A 24,281-nucleotide genomic window follows, 5' to 3' on the forward strand; every position below is an offset into this window, starting at 1 on the left:
GTAAATTAATTTGTTGAACAAATAAAACAAGGCAAGGCAAAGCAAACCAAGGAGTGGAGAAAAATTATAATGAAGGGTCAAAATAATCTGCATTTTTTTCACTCAGGATGCTTTTATGGTTTTAAATTAAGGGGGATTTGTTTGGTTAGAATTATGAATATTTTTATTCAATTACATTGAAATTCGGGTTAATATTTTTCTCCTAATCCTGTGCTACAAAAATAAAGATCTGGAGTTTCTTAGACCATAGAGAAGGGCTGCAGAGAAATCTTTGTGTTCCTGTGATCCTATGGTAATATATTACTATATATCACGACTCTAAAAGTAAAATCCTTGGTTATGAAAAGAAACTCAATGTCAAGTATCCTATTTACTATTAGGGGTGCTGAGAGAGGCAAGTCAAGACTCAGAAGCATCACCATTGTTGAGATTAATATTATTTATTTTAACCACAGTGATAATGGGAACAGTTACGTCTGTTATAAAAATATTTTCAAAGATCTTAAGATGTTCCACAACTTCTTCTCACTGGTTTTTCATTTTCCTCATGCTGAGAGGAAGCACGGTAAATGAGAAAACTTCAACTTTGAAGTTGGAACCAGGCTCTGCTACTTACTACCTATGAGGCCCTGGGAAAGCAGCTCCACTCCGAGCTTCTAGTTCTACCCACTTTGCAGTTTTGGTGAGAATTAACAGTAATGACAACTATGTCAATGCCAGCACATAATAGGTTTTCCATCCATGGTAGTTTCTTACCTTAACTTTTCTTCTTTTCTCCATATATAGTAAGTGCTCATTTATCCTGTTAAAGGATGACAAGGACATCATCACAGTTGAAGAAAATGACAGCTAAAGAATGTGCCTTTGTCTGGCCTAACTTTACAGTCTCCTCATCATCCAAATAGAGCCTGTAAGTAATAATGATTGTCTAGTGGTTTTCAACTATTTTCTCATTGTAATGTGCTTTTTAAAAAATGAGATAGTACCTTAACAATGATTACTCAAGCCAAATTACTTTTTTTCTTTAATATACTTTTCATGATATGCTGTGTTGGAGACAATTGATAAAAAACCTTAATTTTTAGAGAACAAACAGAAGGAAAATTAAAATGTAGACAAATATAAATTAGACATAGGGATCCGAAAATTGCATAGCTCCAGGAACATAGATCTTCTTTAATTTGGTTCATTATTGAAACTGTTTATTTTCTGTTAACCTTATTTTCCATTTCTTTTTTAAGCATCAATGGAAGAACATCTTAAGACCACTCGGTGGTTGTTCCTACCCATTCAGTGGCCTCAGCAGCAGGCGCTCACACCAGTCTTCAGGGGCGGGCTGCGCGCTCCAGGGCTTCAGGAGGAGACAGCTGAACAGGTACCGAGGGCACCTGCGCCCTCAGACCAGTCAGCAACCTCAGGCTGAGCAGCAGTGAACTTGGGAGCTGGAGCAGGCTGTTCACCCTGAAACTCCTCCTTGTTCACAGCCTTTTCAGCAGCAGCAGCAGCAGACTGCTCTTCCTTTCCAGCCTCTTCAGAGTCTCTGTAGAAGTATGGATCAGGCCTGAGCTCCCTGTGGTTGCTCGTGGGAGATGGTGCCGAGCATGCGCAGAACCTCTTGGGCCAGCCTCCACCCGCTCAGACTCTCAGTGTAGCCTGGGGTGGCGGTGTTCACATAGCGCAGAGTAGAGTCTGTGCTTCAAGAGGAAGTGGCAGGCAGTGCAAACTTAACCGCCTCTGTGAGAGGCCGGTGCTCAGCCCTGGGATCAGTAGCCAACCCCCAGAAAACACAGCTCCCGGAAGGTTGTCTGGATCCGGTTAGGGAAGGTCTCATGAGTGAAACAGCCAGTTGTAGAAGTGGCTCCGGTGGTCGCAGCAGTGGACTTTAACGCAGCTCGCCGGTCAGTATTCCTGAAGAATGTGACAGTGACATCAACCGACTTTTCAATCGCGACAATGGTTCAGCCGGCCGGCAGGAAGCTTCTCCCAGGTTCACGTCGGATTTATGAAATAATGCCATCACTTTTCCTTTTGCAGACGTACTGTACCATTTGGAAGTCAAGGTTGGTGCCGCCTACGTGGGGTCTTGCTGCAAGACATTGGAGGACCCTATGGACATTGTGACAGTTTCCCTTTAAGTTACGTTGGGAACCCCGAGCAAGTCATGAGAATCCTTTGCTTGAGAGTGTGGAAAGGACCCTTTAATTTTGTCAGTCTTAGTTTATTCTTCATGAAACAAAGATGAGTAATTCTTTTAAAATTATTTTTTGGGGGTAGTGCTTTGAAAGGGAATAAACAACAGTTCACTGACAAGTAATATCTAAAATCTAATTTCACTTGAAATTATTTTTATTATGTGAAGAATTATATTTGCAGAGAATACAATCTATCCATTGACACATTTAAGTTATTAAATCGTGGAATAAAACAATGCTTCCATTATTTAGTATTCAGAAGTAACAGATGATAGCTGATTCTTTTAGCAAACATGTACTTTGATAAGACTTGCCCATCAACCCACAAGCTCAAGAAACATAAGACAATATACTATTGACCATAAAAGCTTTAATATGTTGTAAACATTTTAGAAATTATATTTCATCCATCCAGCCTCCCCTTTATCCATCCATGCAATAACCCATGCTTTTATATTTAAAAACAAATTATCTAATAATAATTTTCTATGCTTTTATTCTTACAGCAATAAACCTGATTTCTCAGGCAGTGTTATTATTTTTCTGTTGAGAAACATATATGGCACAGAGGGCACGGTCCCTAACAAATGCTTTCTAAATGTTGCAAGGATAAAGGTCTAGGCAGTAAAATGAGACAGACCAGTGTTAATTCATAAAACTTACTAATAGCTGTTTTTAAATGGTTTGCTTCTAAAATGTCCCAGTGTAGTTTCAAATTCCACATTATTGTTTGAACCCAAATTGCCTGAAGATACCTTGCTATAGCATCCTTCAGAAGGAATTTTACCATCTTGTTGATGATATGAAGACACATGGACTAAATGATAGTATAGTTAGTAAATTTTTAGCTATTTGAACAATGTTCCTGAAGTTTGATTACTAGACCAGTTTCAAACTTGAGTGCTGTCTCCAGTGACAATGTCAAAAGTGCCTGTCTTAGATACTTTTTCCTCAAAGTTCATAGGGATAGTTTGAACAAAAAGTTAGGCAGACACATGATGTTTGTAGAAGTTGCAGAACTGTAAAAAATATATTAAAACATTGTGCTCATTGAATCAATATGGGACAAAATCAACAAAATAAAGTTTAATAATCACACACACATCCATCCTAAATATAAGATATGTATGTATGCAACCTTACATTATGGTTAACAATATCAACTGGAAATATATATATGAAGATTATCTCTTTTTAAGAAAACACCTGAGCTCTATCTTAATAAAACTGAAAACAAAGCAATATTTAGGAACAAACATATTTGTTACATAGCTGTTTATAATAGTGAAAAAATAAAATAAATAAGCACCCAAATGAGGAGACTAGTTACTATAATCATGATACATTCACTTGATGGAATATCGTATGTTCATCCAAATGAAATTTATAAAGGGGTAGAGCTTCCAACAACATAGTAAGATGCTTGTGTATTATCACTAAAAACAAAATACAAATTGGATGATTTTTCATTATATAAATAATTTAAGTGATATACAAGTAAATATTTAACAGATATACATTGAATACTATCTCTGTTATTCTACTATCTCTTCATTCTACTTCTCTTTGTTTCAGTTTTAACACTGAATATGTGTTACTTTTTATAATTATATGACTATTTTTAAATCACTTGCAGAAGTAGGAGACTAGGATGCCTGGCCAAAAGCAGTTAATGCTGATGGCTAATGACAATCAGCTTGTTAAAAATCCTGTCTTTTCCATACTTCACCTCACTTAATCCCTACCATACACTTTAATTCACTTAAAGCTTGCAACAATTGTATGAGGTATGTATCATCGTCCTCATTTTAAAATTTAAGCTTACAGGCCACGTTGTTAGTGCATGGTAGAAGTCATACTCTGAAAATTTAAACATGAGCCCACAGTGAAATTAATAATAACTTCATAGGTTATGATAACTGATAATATATGTGAGGTACTTGCCTCAGTATTAATGAGTAGAAAGCTCTTATGATTAAGATGCACACACATACACACACACGCACACACAAAGATGATGGTGGTAGTGCGGGCTGCTGTGGTCCTCTTACAATGTTTTAAAAGTGTGTGGAAAAGGAAGAGCAGGGTTTTTCTTTTTTATGGTTTCAAAGGATTGAACTCAGACAAACACTGAAAATTACTGAATGTGGATTTCCAATTAATATAGAATTGTTGAAATATTGGCTCTTTATTCCTGGAAATACAGTATTAAACCAGAGTCAGAATGATCATGTATCAGAAGAATATTATAAGTGAGATCTATGTTGAGTGAGGGTTTTTATTAGATACTCTATTTAAAGTTCTGGAGTTCTTTTTATAATTCAGTTGTATTTTATCTTCCTTAATTCTTAAGTGTTTTTCTCCATATTCTTTACACATTTAAGTGCATTGTTTTCTCTACTGCTTTATTTGAATGTACATACTTATTGGAACCAAATAACTGTTCTCTTCAACTTCACAGCTAGAAACTTTAACATTGTTGCAGTCTGGGTTTCAAGTGCCCATTACAAACAAATCTTGGTTTTGGATGAACCTGATAAAATGGATGTTGACCAAAGAAATCAAATATGATCTCCTTTCCATGAGATGGGGCAGGTGGTGTCTCAGAGGCCTGGTCTGGGCACTGATTTGGAAGTTGGAGCCAAAAGAGGCGGAGACAATTAGCAGAGGCAAATATTATGGGTTTCCAAGGTCAGTACACAAGGTAAACAGTCTGGGAATAGTTGCCAAAACCAAATGGAACAAAATGAGGAGGGTGAACCAATTCTCAAAGCCAAGAGGGTAGAAAGCAAGCGCAGATGATATCTGAAATGGCTTGGAGCAATGAAATAAAGGAAGAGTGGAGAAATTCCCTAATCTGGGTTTTAGATTATGCAGTATCTACAGCCTCAGTGAGTGAGGCAATAGCAGGGAGAGGCAGACACCAGACCTCACACTAAATTGATACCCTCAGGTAACATTAATTAATTTATGAAAAAATGCTTAAGGGATGCATCTTATGAGCAAAACACTTTGCTACCTACAATGAAAAATATAAAAAAGAATAGGCACAGATCTTGTCCTCAAAGAACTTACTTTCTGATGAGTGGAAAGATGGATAGAGATACAATAAAAAGTACAAAAACATATGTCATATATAAATTAAGTGGCAGGGGAAAATAGATACATAGTACCTGGTTAGGTAAATATGTAAGTCAGCACATATGAGAAAAAAAATAGAATAATTCAGGAAGACAACATTACAAAACTTTTAAAAGACATTTACCACTTCTAAATTTCTAGTTCAGTACAATTCTACTCTCAAATTGAGTTTCATTTATTAAAACAAGTGTACAAAAACACAGTTTGTAAACTTTTAGTGTTAGGTCGCCACTGGCAATCAGCCAATCCCTGCCCTCTCCATGAAGTTACTGCACATCAGAGTGGTTGAGGAACTTGTCCAAATCACACAGCAGCTCCACTGGTCTGCATTCTGTTTGTCTGACTTATAGTCATTCACAGGAAATGATTATTCATGTGAGCCTCTGTTACCTTTTTGTTAAAATTTTTTATCCTCATTGAATTTCACATGAATGAGTTTGATATATCTGTTGTTCAACAGCTGAAAACATTAAGTCTGATAAAGTTGCTCAAATTGATGCATGAAAATTTATACAACTCTCAAGCCATGTGATGGTTGACTGATGTACACACTAACACTGTTTGAAAATGTCTTTTGGATTCTATATTATTTCTTCCAGCACTGCCTCAGAATGTAGTATTAGGGCATGCTTTATTACAAATACATCTATCTAATCAAACATTGGTGTGGATCATGCCAGCCATCTTCTTTATACTTCTTTAGACCCAGGAATTAAAGGTTTTCTACCCTAACTGAATACCAGCTTTACAAAATGATCCTGAAGTCTGCATTCACCTATGATACTCTCTATACTTTTTTAAGAATCATTGAGGAAACTAAAAATATAAAATATGACCTATCAATGGATGTGCAATGGTTTTCATTTTTCAGTATCTAATCCTACCTATAATTTTTTAAATAATGAGCTTAGAGAACAAATGACAACATTTTGCTTGAGTTTATTTGAGAAATCTTCGACATAAAAAGGCTGGAGTGTGTTAATGACAGAAATACTGAAAAATACAGCTGTGGATTAAATATAAGATTTTTTTCTAGAAGTTCCTCCTTTTCCAATAAGTGTGGAATTATAAACTTTAATGAAAATATAATTCTTTGTAGTCTTCATTTTAATTAGTATAAATAACTATTTACAAAACTGGTAAGGTTTTAACAGAAAAAAGGTTATTAATATTAAGGTTATATCTGCCAATTCAAAATAATTTTGGGATTAAATTTTTTAAAATAATTTTCAGTAATTTTGTTAGACAACACTTTAATATTAAAAAATATATGGTATTTACAATTTTACTCTCAGGCTATTTTTCCAAAATGACTTTACTGATGGACAATCACAGAATTTTAAGAATAGAGTTTAATTTTTAATTTTATTTTCTCCATCCCTTTTCTGACTTTTAACTTTTTTGCTACTATCACATCATACATTCACCAAGATGAGTTAGTAGAAATGGCATTTTTTTAACAACCTATGTAAAACAGAAGTGAATTGATTGTTTTATTTATTCATATAAGTACATAAGCATATGTATATATATATTATGAGGTCTGTCCAGAAGGTATCCAGCCATATACTATGAAAAGCAGAGACATTTTCTGAAGAAGATACAAGATACAAGAAACATTGTACATAGGACAATGATGCCTCTGTTCCCTTCAAAGTAGGCACCTTGGGACCTAACATAGTTCTCCCAATCGCCATCAGCTGCCCTGTCATATGTTTTCCAAATCTCACTGACTGAAATCTCTTCCCTTTCAAAGAATATCAGTTTTGGGAAAAGCCAGAAGTCACAGCCAAATCTGGGCTATAGGAGGGTGGAATCCCATGAGTGATTTGATGTTTCACAAAAAACCTCTGCATGAAACATGATGCAGGAATGGACATGTCATGATGAAGCTGCCAATCACCGGTTGCCCAGAGCTGCGGCCTTCTGAATCATCCAAATAGTTCATGTGGAGAAATGTTCAAGCTTAATGCAAAATTTGATGCAGACTTGTTGCTCTGCTCTCTTAGTCATTTTGAATGCAGCGGCCACACAGTACACATGCTCACTCAATGGCATCTACCATCCCCACTGACTAGTACAGTGAAGTCGTTGTTGTCCACGCATGCATATCCCAGTCCATTCTCCTTGGCTGCCAGGTTACATTGATGCTGCTCAAACCATTCTCGTTATATTAACAATGGCTGGACTTTTTTCAGACAGACCTCGTGTGTGTGTGTGTGTGTACAACTATTTGGTTTTTTCCCTATTTATAAATCTATTATTGATACTTATTCAAGGAAAGCTGACCAATTTTACTAAGTGTGAAATCTCTAGCACAGAAGTTTACTTATGATAATCACCTACAATAATAGGAAAGTTTAATTAATATAGTAGTTACATTTTCATATACTATGAGCAATAGGACCTCTATAATACCAGTCTAGAGTCCAAAGCATTCTAATCAGTTAATGGATATGGAGTGATTTCTTTGCTGGTAGCTGGCAAGTAGCAATTTCTAGCTATGCTTTTCTAAGCAAAACTATGTCAGACACTTGAAATGCATTTAATTAATACATTCATTTAATTTTTATGTTCAGCTGTTTCTGCAAGTTTGGAATTGCTGGGAACTAAGTGACGTGGAAGTAAAGCCCTTTGTCCAACATCACGCATTTATGAAGTACTGGACTAGAATTTGAACCCGTATCTGTCTGGTTCCAAATATCCAATAAAGGAGGCAAGGGATCCTGGTGTATCATGGTGATCTGTTGAGGCAGAAAGTTAATCATTTTTACTAGACCGCTATTGATTATTAGAGTACTGCCCTAGCCTGTCAGTGATTAAAGGGCTGGGAGATCATGTTGACTTGCATAAATGCAGTCCATCCTATTTCTAATAAAGTGAAAGGGAATAAAGCGTAGTTGTTGAGGACACTAGTTTTGGAGTCATTTAGCTCTAGACTGGGGCTCAGGTTATGTTGCATTTTAGTTATACAATCATGGGAAAGTTACTTACCGTCTCTCAGTTCTAATTTTTTCTCACCAGTAAAATAGGCTTAAGTTACAGAACTTAACAAGTATGATTATTGAACTTTATTGAGATAATGCTTGTGAAGTCCTCTGTAAAGACTGCTTCATATAATTAAGTACTGAGTAGTGTGGTGGTAATTATTATTATAAAATTTAAAATATTTATTCCATTTTTATAACATGGAAATAAATTATCTAAAATATTCCTGAATGGTATGGGATCTCACCAAATTATCATAAAGAATAATTATCCTAAAAGAGAAGTGAATGTTCAGGGTGAGAATACCATAAATGGAAATGATAGAGCATAGCTTAAAATCACATTTTGAGGTTTAGTCAAAAGGAAAAGAAAAAAAAAATTACTGTTTCAATAGCAGGTGGCTGAACACAAACCACAACTACGGAGTTAAAAAAATGTCCTTCACTCTGGAGAAAAAATACTGATATCTCATTTGGATGTTTTCTTTTTTTATTGCAGTATTATGCAAGGAAAGTGGTACTTAAAAAGCCATAATCCATTGCTAAAGGCATTAGTTTCCTTTTACATTTCAGGTGCAAATGCAAGTCTGCTATGAAAGATGTGTTACATTCTTTAATGTATCTGCTAATAAACAGGGTAGAATTGTGGTCCTTGTGAATTTCGAATCCTAGAAATTTCAGCTGGAAAATGCAGTGAAGCGATTTAAAACCACAGCAGGAACTCAAAATCCAGCCAACGGAGTCCATTTTTAAAGGACTTTCCTACCTGAGCATAAACTTACTAAATGATTCCCTCCTTTCAGTTAGGTATTAAGAAACAGTTTCAGTGTGTGAAAAAAATATTCTGTGGTATCAGAAAGCATTTGAATGTTTCGGCTGAGAAATTTAATAGTCACTTTTTCAGAGACACTCGGGTATTTTCAGCTATTGGGTTAGAACCTGTAGGCACACGTCATGTGGTTAAGCATACTTCGCAGGCCTCAAGTACTACCCTCTAAACCTCAGTATTTTGTTTCCTCACCCCCCTTCCCTCTGTCTGCTCTGTTTACATATGTGGGAGACGGCTGTTGAGTGTGGCTGATCTCTCCCAGCTGTGGCCTCTTCACTCACCCTAATTTCTTTCTCCATAGCTCATTTGGACCCAAGCGGTGGTGAAATTGCTGACTGGCGAGTGTGCCCTGCCTCAAAAGCCATAGACAAGACATGGCCGCAACAGAAGGAGCATGAGGGATGGAAAACACCATCTGGACTGTGCAATTGAAATAGCATAAACCCCTCTTTTTTCATTTAAGAAAAATCAGCCATGCAGGCTTTTGTTGCTTTCTGCTGTGGCCAAAAACCACTTAGGTTGCAATCCTCTGCGAGTGAAAGAAAAAGTCCAAAGGGACTCCAGAATATCCACTGCCCTCTTCTCAAGTTTTATGTACAGCTTCCCCCCGCCTCCCCCACATCTCTGTAGCCCGTTCCCTGCTCAGGGCACAGAAAGTGGCTCCCAACTGTACATCTATCATCGGTCTCCCTGAGAGTGCTCACTGGGCTCTTGGGGATTTGTTTTCCAGTTGTAGGTAGGCAAGGAGAGTTTGTTTTCTGTTTATATACAGCCAATAATCCAAGAATAAGCAGCACATTCCAGACAGTCCATGCTCATATTCATTTGGGAAAAGATACCTCTGTCTGATTCTTAACCAGACTTAGTCATTCTTTGGTTTTTACTTTGCAGTAAAGATTCATAGAGTTAGGTTGTTATATTTTGATAGTATTTTATAACAAACAATGATAAAACAGTTGCTTTTATTTATTTATTGTTGTTTAATTACAGTTGTTTCCATTTCCCCCCCATTTCTCTCCCCCACTCTCCCCACCCCCAGCTCCCACAGTCAATCCTCCCCCTACTGTTATCTTTGTCCACGGGTCCTTTGTATATGTTCCTCGACATACCCTTCCCCTTCTTTGCCCTGTTATCTACCCCCACCCCCTCCCCTCTGGTCACTGTCAATTTGTTCTTTATTTCCATGTCTGGTTATATTTTGCACACTTGTTTATTGTGTTGATCAGGTTCCACTTATAGGTGAGATCATATTGTGTTTGTCTTTCACCCCCTGGCTTATTTCACTTAGCATAGTGCTCTCCAGTTCCATCCATGCTGTCGTGAAGGAGAGGAGTTCCTTCTTTCTTTCTGCTGCATATTCCATTGTGTAAAGGTATGACAGTTTTTTGATCCACTCATTTACTGATGGGCACTGAGGCTGTTTCCAGCACTTGGCTATTGTAAATTGCACTTCTATGAACATTGGGGTGCACAGGTTCTTTTGAATTGGTGTTTCAGGATACTTAGGGTATAATCCCACTGCTGGATTTATACCCAGCAGTAGGTCAAAAAGTTAGTTTTTTTGAGGAAATTCCGTATGGTTTTCCACAGTGGCTGCACCAGTCTGCACTCCCACCAACAGTGAGCTAGGGTTCCCTTTTCTCCACAACCTCACCAGCACTTGTTGTTTGTGGACCTGTTTATGATGGCCACTCTGACCGGTATGAAGTGGTATCTCATTGTAGTTTTAATTTGCTTCTCTCTGATGGCTAGGGATGCTGGACGTACAGAGAGCCCAGGACACATCCTTTCATATGTCTCTGGGCTGTCTGTACGTTCACAATCAAGACTTACTCTCTAACCATGAGGGTAATGAAATAATGATTTTTTTTTCAGTGATTTAGGTTCATCACAAAGAGCATTCATCTTTTGGGGGAAATCAAAGAAGTATTGACGTTATAGTAAAGATAATACTAGACTAAGGGTCAAAGACTCAGCTTTGTCACTAACTGGCTGTGTGACCTTAAGGCACCCGAGCCTCTCTGACTTCAGTGTCTTTATCTGTGAAAGGAAATTGAGATCCTCTCTATTTCTGCAAACCCAAATCTCTTCCTGAATCTTCAGAAAACAACTTAAGAAGGAAAGTAAAAAATAAATAACTAGCATTTAATTACCCTACTAAGTGCTAGCAACAAGGAAGAATACATGAAATGCTCTACATGTATTGTTCATTGCAACCATTAAAGAGAGTAGATATTATTATTATGTCCATATTGTAGATGATGAATTGAGACAGAACATTTAAGAAATTTCCCAGTGCCACAAGAGGTAGAGCTGGAATTCTTTGTAATTGTTGAGCATTTATTATGGTCACAGCAATTTCCATACATTGTCCCATTTAAGCTTCAAAATAACACTGTAAGGATGGTATTATTATTTTCATTATGAAGATAAAGGAATTGCAGCTTAAAAATTTGGAAGTCTACCAAGAGTGACATAATTAATGTAGAACAGGAGAGCCAGGATTCATTTCTTAGTCAGCCTAATTCCAGCAATCAAGCTCTTTTCTATTACGCCAGTTGGATGCCTGGACAAACCTCACTTTGTTGGATAATTAGATAGCTTTTGTTTACTTCTAAATTTTGGATCTGACATGAGGTTGGCATATTCAAATTCAGGCCAAATGTTAGGTAATGTCATGGAAAGTGTTATTTATATTATAATTTTTGGACAAGGCAATAGGACTAGTTTCGGTTCAGTTTCAGATCCCACACAAAACTTGGAGGACCTGAAGAACAGAGGGGTGGCTGGTGGGGGAGAGTGATGTCACTATCAGACTCGGGCGATTCATTTTATAAAGTAGACTTTTAAAAGTCAGATGATCTAGAATGCAGAAGTTCTCTTGGCAAAAGATCGGTAGACATCATCTTGAAATCTAGAGAATGTCATTAAATCTCTGATCTCTTTATCTTTTTTTATTGACCTGTACAACATGTTTTATGGAGGCATGAATATGATTGGTTAGTGCATACTAGAATCTTAAGAACTGATAGTTATTAGAGAGGTTGCAGGAGTGGATAGAAACCTTAACATGGCTACTTTGTCAATAAGTGGAGTAGTCCTTACCTAGGATGGTCGAAATCCTGGTTGCTCATTTAGGAAGCATTAGACATTCAAATGCACCTCTCTCCAGTTAATTTGAGTAAGAATCACTAGATTCTGGGGTGTGCCCAGAGCATTTGCATTTTTAAAAAGCTCCCCTGATGATAATGATGTATGATCTGAATTTGGGGAACCACTGAGCTAGGCTAGAATCTGGCCTCTTAGCTTCTTGAAAGAAGTCGGTGAAGAGTTGAGAGGCCCTGTAGAGCCATTTATACAATGACTTTGGTGTGTTATAAAGGCATGAAAAGTCACCAGGAAACTCAGATGCCACTTTGTAAGACTTAAGCCTAAATTACAGAAAAACCTCTAAAATTTACTTGTGATTTTATTTTTGCTTCGCTCAATAGTATAATTCTGCTCCCATTTTTTTTTGTTATAGTGAACAGATATTATAACAATTTACTCAAGCTTTACATTTTCTGTGGTTAGAGAGTTGAAACAAAGAATGCTTTTCATTTTGAAGGTATGGTGGATTCCTTTTATGAAAAAACTTGGGTCAGAAGGCACTATAAGGAAAATTAAACATTAGTTTTCATGAATCCCCTTGAGAAATATGTTTTAGAAATGTGCACACCATATATCAGGATATTTTCCTTCCTTTAAAGTCATACCATATATTTTGACATGCTCTCAATTTAACAAAATGCATTAGTTCTAAAGAACAAACATTTTGGTATTACTAATTTGCTTTAGATTTGTAATGTCTTTTTTCATTATGTGTATGATCTGGGTCCCCCCCACCCCTGCCATATTCTTCTCTTAGCTGCTATTAATAGGTTTGCATTTATGGTTTTGTATTTTTTTTTTCTTTTGAGATGATGGAAAGGGCAAGAATTATATTTGGGTCAGTGTACAAAGAAGAACTAGAAATTTCCTGTGGATTACAAAACAATGAGTAGATTTTAACAAAATGAAAGGAGAGACTAATATTGCAGATGTTCAGGGTAAAATCAGTTTCTGAGGAAAACCTCAAATAAGAGATTGTAAGTTTTATCATTTTTTAAAAAAAAATAGTACACTTCATTTACAATAAACCTTTTCCCCCTCTCTAGTTAGTTATGGTTAGGGTTATTTCTTATCAGCCAGTCAAGGAACTACAAAAGGCAGATCTAAGAAAAAATTTTCTCCCCCAACTTTTCACATTGTGAACAACTTGGTTTACTTGATGTGTATGTAGTTTTCTAATAGCTGCATGTACCAAGATTGGTATCTAATTTATGTGTAAGAAACATACTTTAGTGGGTTTTTTTTTTAAGGCAAAGAGAAAATCAGGATGTTATGAGTCTATTTCATTGATTTTAGAAAAATAAACATACTGGCGGCACAAAATGCCGCCAGAAGGATGAGGGCTAATGACTGTGGGCTTGTTTGCTTTTCATCTTTTAAATTCCATCAGGGAAAAGTCCACTGGAAGGAATATTAAAATCCAAACTAAAATTGTCATTTAAAATCAAGTTCTGAGGGAAGGGAGCAGGGTAGAGATTGAGTTGTGAATAATGTAAAATTGATTTAAAATTCAACTGTATTTCATACTTTCCAGGACGCCATTTGAATCAGAGTATTTTTTTTTGGATGGGTTGTACTCTGTTTCCAAGGCTTATTTCGGCTCACACTTGGTTTGTGTGGTGACCACATGCCTCCGGGTATCTGTGTGTGTGTGAGAAACGCTGTTGTCCTCGCCTGCTCCTGGCTTTCCAGCCACTCACAACTGCTATCACTGCAGGACTCCATGTCAGGAAGGAGATTTAACTAGGTGTAGAGTGATTCTCTCTTTCATATTCCTGAGCAAAGTGACCCAAGAATAATGTTCCCCTTCAGTTTGTCTGAATTATGTACCTTTACATTAAAGAGTTTCTTTTCCCTGAGGTTAATCAAAAATACTTTTTTTTTTTTGATAGGAGTTCCTATACAAGCCAATTGGCCTCAGTTTGTTCTAAGAGTCACATCTATTGAATACATATAAGCATGGCTAGCTTTTTGGCAAATGCTTATCACTGATCTTTAAAGAGAATTACTCTAGAGAGTATATTAATCTCAGACCAAAAAATCATCCTAGCTACTAGTAAAATAATGTATTAATTTATGCTGTGTAACTGCAAATAACACTTTCACATTAGGAGGACAACATGGAAAAACAAGTGTTACTATCCAATACATTCTGATCAATTTTATAATGAATTACTTGTCATAAGCAAAAACACAAAGTGAGTAGAGTTTGGGGTTACTTGAACTATTTGCGGAGTATCTGTTCTCTGTGTTGTCGTCTGGGTGACCAGGCACCTGCTAATGTATGCCAAACTTCTGCCCCAAGTGAGCAATTAGCGCTTCCCCACCTCAACTCACACCCTTTAGATATGTTTAACGTCCTTAAAGACGACATGCTCATTAACCTATTATCTCCGTGAAATAAGCCAATAAGTTTGTAAGAATGCAGACTTATGGCAAAATCAACAAGGGCACAATTCATCAGACTTCGGGAAGAGTGTCTATTATCGATCATTATGCACATTAAGAATCTTCTGGATGTCATTGTAGTAGTGGTTCCTTAAGTTTCTGGGGATCAATAGTCCCAATAAAAATTCACTTTTGCTAAAAATAGCACAAATGTACAAGTTCAAACCATTGCATTACAGTGAATATATATATAGATAGCCTTTATATATCTGTAGAGAGTAAAATAGTTGTTGGAAAGAAGAAGAAAAAAGTACCTTAATGTTGTCTCTCATAACCCTCTAGGAAAGAGTTCAGGCAGTAACTCAGACAATAGAGCATTTTGAATGTCAAGGTTTCTTTTATAATTACAATTTTGGTTTATTCCAAGCCTTCCTCCCTCCCTCCCTCCCTCCCCCCTCCCTTCCTTCCATCCCCCACTCCTTTCTGCAAGGCAAGAGCTGAAGGGAGTTACTGTATAACTATATGCATATCTGTATGTGTTTATGAATCCCTGTACATGTGTATTTTTAATTAAGCAGGTTAAGAAAGGAGTCATCCTATACTAACTGTATAGTTATTAGGAGATGAATGAATGTGGAAAGTGGCTTTTAGACTTAGTGATTAGAAAAAGTTTAAAAAACTGTAAATAATCATCACAGAAATAAAGATAGAACATTGAGATGATGTGAGGTTTGTAAAAAATTTAGAAATTGATGAAGTGTTAGTCTTTTTTTAATGGAAACAAAAATGAAACAGGTGGACAATGTGGCCCAAGATTCAGGACCATATTTCCACTTTCAGCATTTTGATTTTCTTATTTTTAGTGTAGAAAATTATTTTGGTTACTGCTTGAGTGTTGGTATCAATATTTAATGAAAGATATATATATATATATATATATACTTTCTTTTTAAATATGTGATTTTTAAAAGACTTGCTGCATACCTAGGTACAATCTTATTACATTGAGGAGTCAAACATTATTTTTCAACAGAATGCATCTATGATTTTATGTGATGGGGAAATATTTCACAGGAAAATTGTATTCCTTTGATATGCTTTTCCTGGATAGACCTTCTGCTTATATATCCTCCAATGTAGTAGGAGTTTTTGTAGGACCTCAACCATATTTCATTTGGCCTGGTTATTTGAGCAAAGGCATATTTCTGGAGGGAATACCTCTAACTGGTAAGAGAAAAACTTCTATAAGTACTGGCCCTACTTAAAATGATATTTATAAAGATCGCCTATGTACTTAAAGGAAAGTAGGTTCTGTGCTTGCCATGCATGTACATCATCACCATATGATACAAACCACAATAATCGTAACTTCCCTTGTATTCACAACACTAGTGGATTTGTTTAGGAGCCAAGGAAGGTTACAAAAAATGAACTTGTTCTTTTGGACCCTGTGCCTTGGGAAATGTTCTTTAAGTCTGCTTTATGTTTTATAAAAATATACCTTAGTCTGCTTTGAAATGATCATTTTTTCTTCTTCCTCCAAAGTTACTTTTGATTCCAAAATTTAAAAAAAAGATCTGGATGAAAATGCAATAGTTATAGTCCCCTTACATAAGGCCTCAGTTCTGAGGTAAACCAGCATATGGTTATTTTAGGAGGTGTAATTTAAGCAAAAATTTTGTATCTCCTTTTGAAGAGCAAACAAAAATGCCAGAATACATGCATGACTAGGCCTCCAGAGGTATAGTGGACGGAATAATGGTTGGCAAAGATGTCCATGTCCCAATTCCTACAACCTGTGAATATATTACCTTGAATTATAAGGGAAAATAAAAAAGGGAGATTCTCCTAGATTATCAGGTAGGTTCAATATAATCAAAAGGGTTTTTAAACTGGAAGAGGGAAGCAGAGAGGTCAGAGTAATATGATATGAGAAGACCTGCAGTTGCTGACTATGAAGATGGAGGAAGGCTCCATAAGCCAAGGAATGTGAGCCTCCTCTACAAGCTGAATGAGGCAAGGAAACAGATTCTTCCCTAAGGAGAATGCATCCTCCCTTAGTGCCTCTGGAAAGGAACATGGTCCTGCTAACACAAGTTTTAGCCCAGTGAGAACTATGGGATAATAAATTTGTGTTGTTTTATACATTATTTGTGGGGATTTGTCACAGAAACAATAGAAAATGAATACAGGAGGTATTAGACTTATATCCAGATCTAACTTTACTAATTCATTTCTCTCACATGTGATATGATTGGACTGGGATTTAGGTAAAGACAAGGACACAATCCTCCAATAACCAGCACATTCTTAGCACAAAGGCATTCAGAGTTGGTGTGTGAAATTTACAGGGTGGGATAAAAGTAGCTTTACAGTTGTTTGTATAGAAAATAATACAATCATTAATAAATAATAATATATGAATAAATTCTGTGTTTTGTGTACTCACAGCTGTAAACCTACATTTGCCCCACCCTGTATGTAACTTGTTCCTTGGCTACATGTTTATAAGATTGATCTGCATGTTCAGTTCCTTAATTGTTCCTAGAAATATGTTTGGTAGTCTTATTTGCACCAAATGGTAGAATCTAAATTAATTATCAGAAGTGTATTCTAATTTTAAACAATTTTATTCTATTTTATTAACTTTTGTCTGGCTAAATGGCAAGTGAAAACAATCCATTTGCATGATTAGCTCTTTAACTATAATGAGGAAGAGAAGGAGGAAGATGGAAGATAAGAAGAGAGAAAAAGAGGAGGGGGGAGAAAGAGAGGCTTCTTAGAAGGTTTGTCAATTAATATCCTAATCCCAGTCAATCTTAGTGGAAAACGACTCAATTATGCAGCATTGGTTGAGGAATAGTTTTGCTGTCAAAAACCTTGTATTTGTTCTGATTGAATGTGATTTAGGTAATCCCAGTGGGATAGTAAAGTCAGATAAAGTTGGGATTTGACCGGGTTTGCATGACCTTTCCAATTTAACAGAATAAATAGTGCCTCTATGTATGCTTAAAATATTGACATTATCTATATCAGAATAAATTATTTTTGAAAAAGTGACAGGATTTTCTGACATCATGGTAAGGTAGACTTGCAACATAATAGCATTTTATCATCTGGATTTAAATATACCAAATGCATAGTATAAAAACCTGCTAGGATTAGCCCATGGTGCAGGTGATAGTCTTAAAGCATGGTCATTTAATTTTGTTTTCAATTTTTAACTCATTAGTTCATTATGTGTTGCACATATATCTAAATATTTTTATTGTACTTTTACTAATAGATTCATAAAATAAGCCTTTTAAAAGTGCATTTACAAAGAAATAAAATAGTTTTTGAGCTCTTCAAAGTCATATTTAAGAAAATGTGTAAAGACCATCAACAATGATGATTTGAGTTGTGTTAATATTTCAAGTATTTTTTAGCATTACAAACTACAAATTAAAAGAAAGAAAATAAACATGTATTGTTGCCAAGTATTTTAGCTTTTCTATATAGGCAAAGATATATAGCCAGGGGCATATCTGAGGAAATGTGGACCAGAGAATGTACCTTATACTCTGTGGCTCACAGGCTCCTTTGATATTCTTGAAGTCTATCGTCCTTTTACTGAGAAAATGCACACACACACATACACACACATTTTGATATTATATACATCTCAGAGAGTTTTCAGAGCCCCTGAAGTCCATTCATGATTGTCCCCAGGCAAAGAACCAGTGGTTCTTCAAGACATTGTGGCTTCCTCGTCTGTACTACACTAATACAATCCACTTGCACTTCAGTTTATCAGGAGACTTCAGGAATCTGGCATTTTCATATTGTAAGGAACAAATTATGTGGGGCACACTGTACTTTGAAATTTTAGTTTGTGATCTAACCTCAGGTGAAGTCCCGGTATTTATTTCTGCTCAAGTCTAGGGTTTTAAAGACAACAGGGAGTTTTAGATGGGAAGTAAATTCTAGGATGTAGAGTAAAGAACTCAGGCAAAACCAAAGATTATGAACTCAAAACAGATCTGATTTCCCCATCCCCAACCACATTTACAAGTGAAATCTGAATTAGGTAGGAAAGAACGAGAGCAGTTCCCAGTGGTGTTTGCTGTTGTACCATCAAGGCTGGTGGGTTCCATGTACAGGGGATCTGCCTGGGAGGGAGCGGGGGTGTGGTTCCAGGGCACAGCCGGCGGCCCTGAGAACCTGGGCACCAAGGGACTGGGCCACGGATTTCCAGAATGAGTGCTCAAGGTGGGGGAGGGGAATGACTAAACATTACAGGCATTGTGGCTGATTTGATCTTGAGCCTTGATCTTTGGAGGAAGGCACTTTTCATGCATTTTCACTAGCATTGGGACAAAAAACAGGCTGGATGAGCTCACAGTTAGGAACAAGCCTGCAAATCTGGCAAGGACAGAAAAGGACGGCTGATCTGAGCCCAAATGTATGGTGGATTCTTTTGGAAAAACACATGCATTTCTCCATGTAGTCTATATGTATCCTAATAAAGTCATCTATATTAGTGGGCCAAGGTTTAATTTATTTCAGCAATTCAATGGAAAATAAGAGGTTTATTTTAAGGGTCTGTGCAATAGGGACAAATGAGGGCTGCATCTAGTCTGCCTACAGGAAGCGTTACCTTTTAAAATTCATGCAAAGACACTATGACATCCACAGTTTTGCTGAGCTTAACAGAGGGAGCATCTCTTCTGACTTTGTATAAACACCGCATACAGACCAGCAGTAGCTCCGCCCATGTTCAGGAGTCTGTTGGCCACTCTGCCTCATGGCCACACCATCAGAAGAGTGCCGGCGGTAGACTGCCTGTGTTTACACCCTGGTGCTGCCACACACTAGCTGTGTGATGGTGGGTGAGTTATTTAATCTATCTGAATGTCATTTTCCTCATCTGTATAATAGGAATAATAAAAGTTCTACCTACTTTATAGGGTCACTGTGAGGACTAAGTGACATATAAGCATGTAAAGTGCTTAGAAACATTGTCTAGAACATAGTGGTCAATAAATGTTAGTCATTAATATTCTCCTAAATATGTCATTTTATGCAATAAATGACAATATTTTATTCAGGTAGTAAATTTTCTGATAGTTTCATGTTACTGACAGAATAAAGTTCTAACACCTCAACTTGACATTTAAAGTCTGCTCGCCACATCAATTCAGTTATAAACCCTCTTCTTTGACATACTATAAAGCCTCCACTTTAGCCCCAATGGTTTGCTCATGGACAGCCCCCTCTTTTTATGTTCTCCTACAACTGTAAGGCTCCTGTCATCCTGCTGAACATACATGATTGTGCAATTCACATAATACTTTTGCAAAATATACTGAATGCATGTGAAAGTTAAACATTTCCTTTTCCAAAGGTAGGTAAAAGAATAAAGGAAGACATAAGAAATCCAAGAATTCTTTAGCTCATAGTAAGTGAAAATTTAAATAAAATACTTTTATGTGGACATCTATTAACTTTGAATACAATATGCCCACTGTAATACATCTACTTGTAAGCAAAACTGAAGGGCAGATACCTCCACTGGTCCCTTTCTCCAAACACTTTTCATTTAAATTAGGGTACCATTGTCTTTCCCTGAGATATCTGCTTTTAAGTGATGATTAAAGCCTAAAATATATAATATTGTAAAGAGTTGCATTTTAGACTGTAACTGAGGAATGGAATGTGTAATATTTTTTCCCAGTTGCCTTCAAATATCACCCTTTGGGCTGTTGCTTAATTTGCAGGAACATGAGCATAGCTTGAATGTTAATTAATTAAAGAGGAAAATGAAAAAGATAAGAGAGGAAGGACATCCTGACCTCTAGTGTTTATTTTTCTGTTCATCTTCACTGGTGGTGGTTGTAATGCGACTTCAGATATTTAATTGGTGTCTTTTCCATCCTTATGTTCCCTCTGCTTCATGATTTATCACTTTGGTGCGGGAGAGAGGCTAAATGCCATTGACTTCCTTCTTTAATTTTGGTGATTATTTCCATGCCCAGAGGAAAACATCATCTGAGAAGCAATTCTAAAAGCTGCTAACAATCTGGCAAGGCACTCAAGAGGGTGGAAGAAGCTATGGAGAAGGTTTTAGGTGCCCATGGGTAAATCAAATTGTTGGATCATCTGACCCTTTACTTTTGAAGTTGGCATCCCAACAGAACATCACATAGCTACACAGACGGTCTCTACATTGTGACCAGAAGAGACACTGAGCCATGCCTCTCCCTAAAAACACTGAGCTGGGAAGAGGAGACCTATGTTCAATTCTAAGCTCTGTCATTAATTCTTAACTGCTTTATATCTTAGTTTTCCATCTGTGAAATGAAGGATCATTCAGTGAAATATTAATTGAGCACTAGGCATTGTTTTAAGTGCTGAGAATTTGGCAGAGAATAAAACTGACAAGATTCCTGTTCTTGGTGTGTTGGGGTAGGGGTATGTAGGAAAAGGAGACAGTCCACAGATCCATCAATTTATACAGAAAGAAACTGCCGATCCTGATAATAACTTTGGGGAGGAGAACACTGGGTGGAGTGATAGAAAGCAGCTGAAGTTGGACAAAGGGGGGTCTCTTCGAGGAGCCTGGCATTTAAACTGTACGTGCATGATGAAAATGAGTCATGATACAGGGCAGTAGTTTCCAGAAAGAAAGCACAGTTAGTGCAAAGAAGGACTCCTAGGCAAAAATTAGGCTTGTGTCTTGGACTGACAAAATGCCAGTGTGAAAAGAATGAGGGGAGAGTGACAAGACATGGGCTCAAAGAAGTGGGCAGGGGCCACGGAGGACCCTGGTGCCGCTGCAGGGGGTTTGAATGAATGCTTATTGTCAGGTACACCCAGTGAAGCAGCTTTTCTAAGAGAAATGTAATGCAAGCCACATATGAAAGTTTAAATAGTTTAGTAGCAACATTTAGAAAATACAAAGAAATAGATAAATTAGATTTAATAACATTTTATAGAATATATAAAAATATAATTTCAATATGTACTACTATTAAAATCATTAATGAGGGGTTTTACACTCTCTTTTTGGAGTAAGTTTTTGAAATCCAGTGTGTATTTTACATTTTTGGTGCATTCAGTTTGGATGACAAATTTTCGTGGGAAATAATTGACCTGCATTGAGATTTCATAAAGTTTACATTTGAGATAGTAGATCTGCATACCCAAGTTGTTCCAAACACACTTACACGTTTCCAATAGTTAAATTAAATATCAGGGTTTAAATTTAGAGTAACTAAAATTAAATAAAATTAAAAATTCAGATCTTCAACTGTGCTAGACACATGGGTTCAGTAGACACATGTGGCCACTGGCCGCCATATTGGACAGCTCGGCATTCGAGGGTCTTAAGCAGGGAGCGGCAGGATTTTATTTGCTGTAAAGGGGTCACTGGTTGCTGTGTGAAGAACTGGCTGTGGCAGAGAAAGCATGGATATAAGGGACCGATTACACAGAGGTCAGCAAACTTTTTCTGTAAAGGGCCAGATAGTAAAAAGGGGCCCGATAGTAAATATTTTAGGCTTTGTGGGCCATATGGTCTCTGTCTTAATTACTCAACTCTGCCATTGTAAAGCAAAAGCAGCCATAGGCAATACATGAAAGAATAAGCATGGCACGGCTCCAATATAACTTTATTGATGGATACTGGAATTTGAATTTCATATAAGTTTACATGTCATGAAATATTATTATTCTTTTGATTTTTTTTTTACAATCATTTAAAAATGTAAAACTTTCTTAGCTTGCAGGATGTATACAAAGAGGCAGCAAGTGGAATTGTGAGCTCGAGTGTGCTGACCCCAGATCAGGGCTCCTTGGCAGTACCCCAGGTGGGAGGTGAGGGTGCGAGGGAGCGGCAGTGGGAGGAATATGGTTCCCATGGCGGAGCTGGCTGAGCAGAGAGCTTGATAATCTGGGTGTTGGGGGTGAAAAAGGGAAAAGTCAAGCACGGGGCTTCATTTTGAGCCTGACCAGATGATTTCTAAAGTTCCCTTTAGTCCAACAGTTTGTGATCTATGATTTTTAAATGGAATCCATTTTATTTTTACCCGAGTTTGGAATGATATTCTTTGTCCTCCTTGAGTGGATGCATTCCAGTGTCTGAAAATTGTAAACCTGGGGATTTTCTCTGCTAAAGGAGTGTTGTAGATTTTAGCTCTTCGCTGACAGGCCCATTAAGCTATTTTATAACTTTTAATTTTTGTGTTTTGGAATTTCATGGATCTTAAGACAAATGTTTGTATGTACTAGTAATATGCTTCGTTTCTGTACAGTTACCATCCTGTTTAAATGAATCAAACTTCTTTATTTTCAAAGAGGTTCTATGGGAATTCTACATCATTTAGGTCCCTCTCTCCTCTTTTTGTTTCATCCAGTCGTAGCTCTCTTCTGGTGAGCAAAGGTTTCCTGGATTAAAACAGCAATTGATTTTGTTTTTAGCTTTTATTTGAATGTATCCTTTCTCCTCAAATACATTATGCCATGTCAAAGAAACTCATAAATTATAGACTAAGCAAAAGTTAAAATTAGATCTGAGTGTGGTGTAATGCCCAAAGGAAAGTATCTGAAAAGGTTACAAGCTGTCAAAAACCAATTTGTATGGTTAAAAGCCACACAGTTAGATGCTGTTAATGGAGTATCTGTAATGATTATTTGGGCATAGGTTCCTTATTATGTCTCTGTGGCAACTAATCAGCGTGTTTCTTTGGAAGCCGGAGAGGCCTGGAATTCAGCACCTATAATACCAGAGATGTGTGTGGAAGAATGTGTTGTTCCACATCAAACACACCACACCTCTCCTTTCTCCAGATTTTAATAATTCCCCACCCCTCCCAAATTGTCACTGGTGCTGATTGCAAGAATAAAAACTAGTTACTTCAGTGAAAGGATCATAAAGTCAATCATGTGGATAAAATTACTGAGCCATCCAGCCAGCTGGTCTCTATTTGGCTCCACTTTGGTTCATTAGTTTATGGGGTGAATTCACTCCATATTTAAGGAAAGCAAAAACGGCATCAAAACTAGTTTGTAATTAATTGCAGCTTTTTAGAAAGGAATGCATTTGCAAGTGGGGAATATGCAATGTCAGATCCTGATTTCTGATTATGTTATGGATCTGTCTGAAATGTAGCTTTTTTGTGTGTTTATGTTAACGCTGGGTACAGGTTACACACTTTTTCAGACCCTTACCACTGTTCTCTGTGTTTTAAGAGTTTCTCTTGCACAACTTCAAAAACTTTAAAATAACACATTGTTGGTTGGCTGGAGTCTGTGCATCTCCAAATAACGTTAAGAGTCATTTGGATGTCTGGCCATATAGTCTCGGCGCCTGTCTTGATGTATTGTCGTTCAGGTGATTAGATGGGCTTGTGCAACTCTGTAAGCTGACGTTGAAATGACTGTACATCACAAAAACATTGTGGTTTCCATGCTTTGTTAGTGGCATAATGGCTAACGTTAATTACTTGGGCATTTAATGGACCCAGAAATAACAAATACATGATTCTCTTGACTTGGAAACCTTTTATAAAAGGACATAAAAGCAGTCAAGCAACTCTGGAGCTGTGCCTTTAC

The 24,281-nt window shown here is 36.9% G+C and overlaps 1 pseudogene; it reads left to right on the top strand.

The window, feature by feature from the left end:
• The first annotated feature begins 1,953 nt into the window (after positions 1 to 1,953).
• Positions 1,954 to 24,281, top strand: part of LOC129063079 (60S acidic ribosomal protein P1-like) — an 81,275-nt pseudogene continuing 58,947 nt past the window's right edge.

This window comes from Pteronotus mesoamericanus, unplaced genomic scaffold (genome assembly GCF_021234165.1).
Source record: "Pteronotus mesoamericanus isolate MK-2021 breed Mesoamerican mustached bat unplaced genomic scaffold, CSHL_Meso_final contig_164, whole genome shotgun sequence".
Lineage (NCBI taxonomy): Eukaryota > Metazoa > Chordata > Mammalia > Chiroptera > Mormoopidae > Pteronotus > Pteronotus mesoamericanus.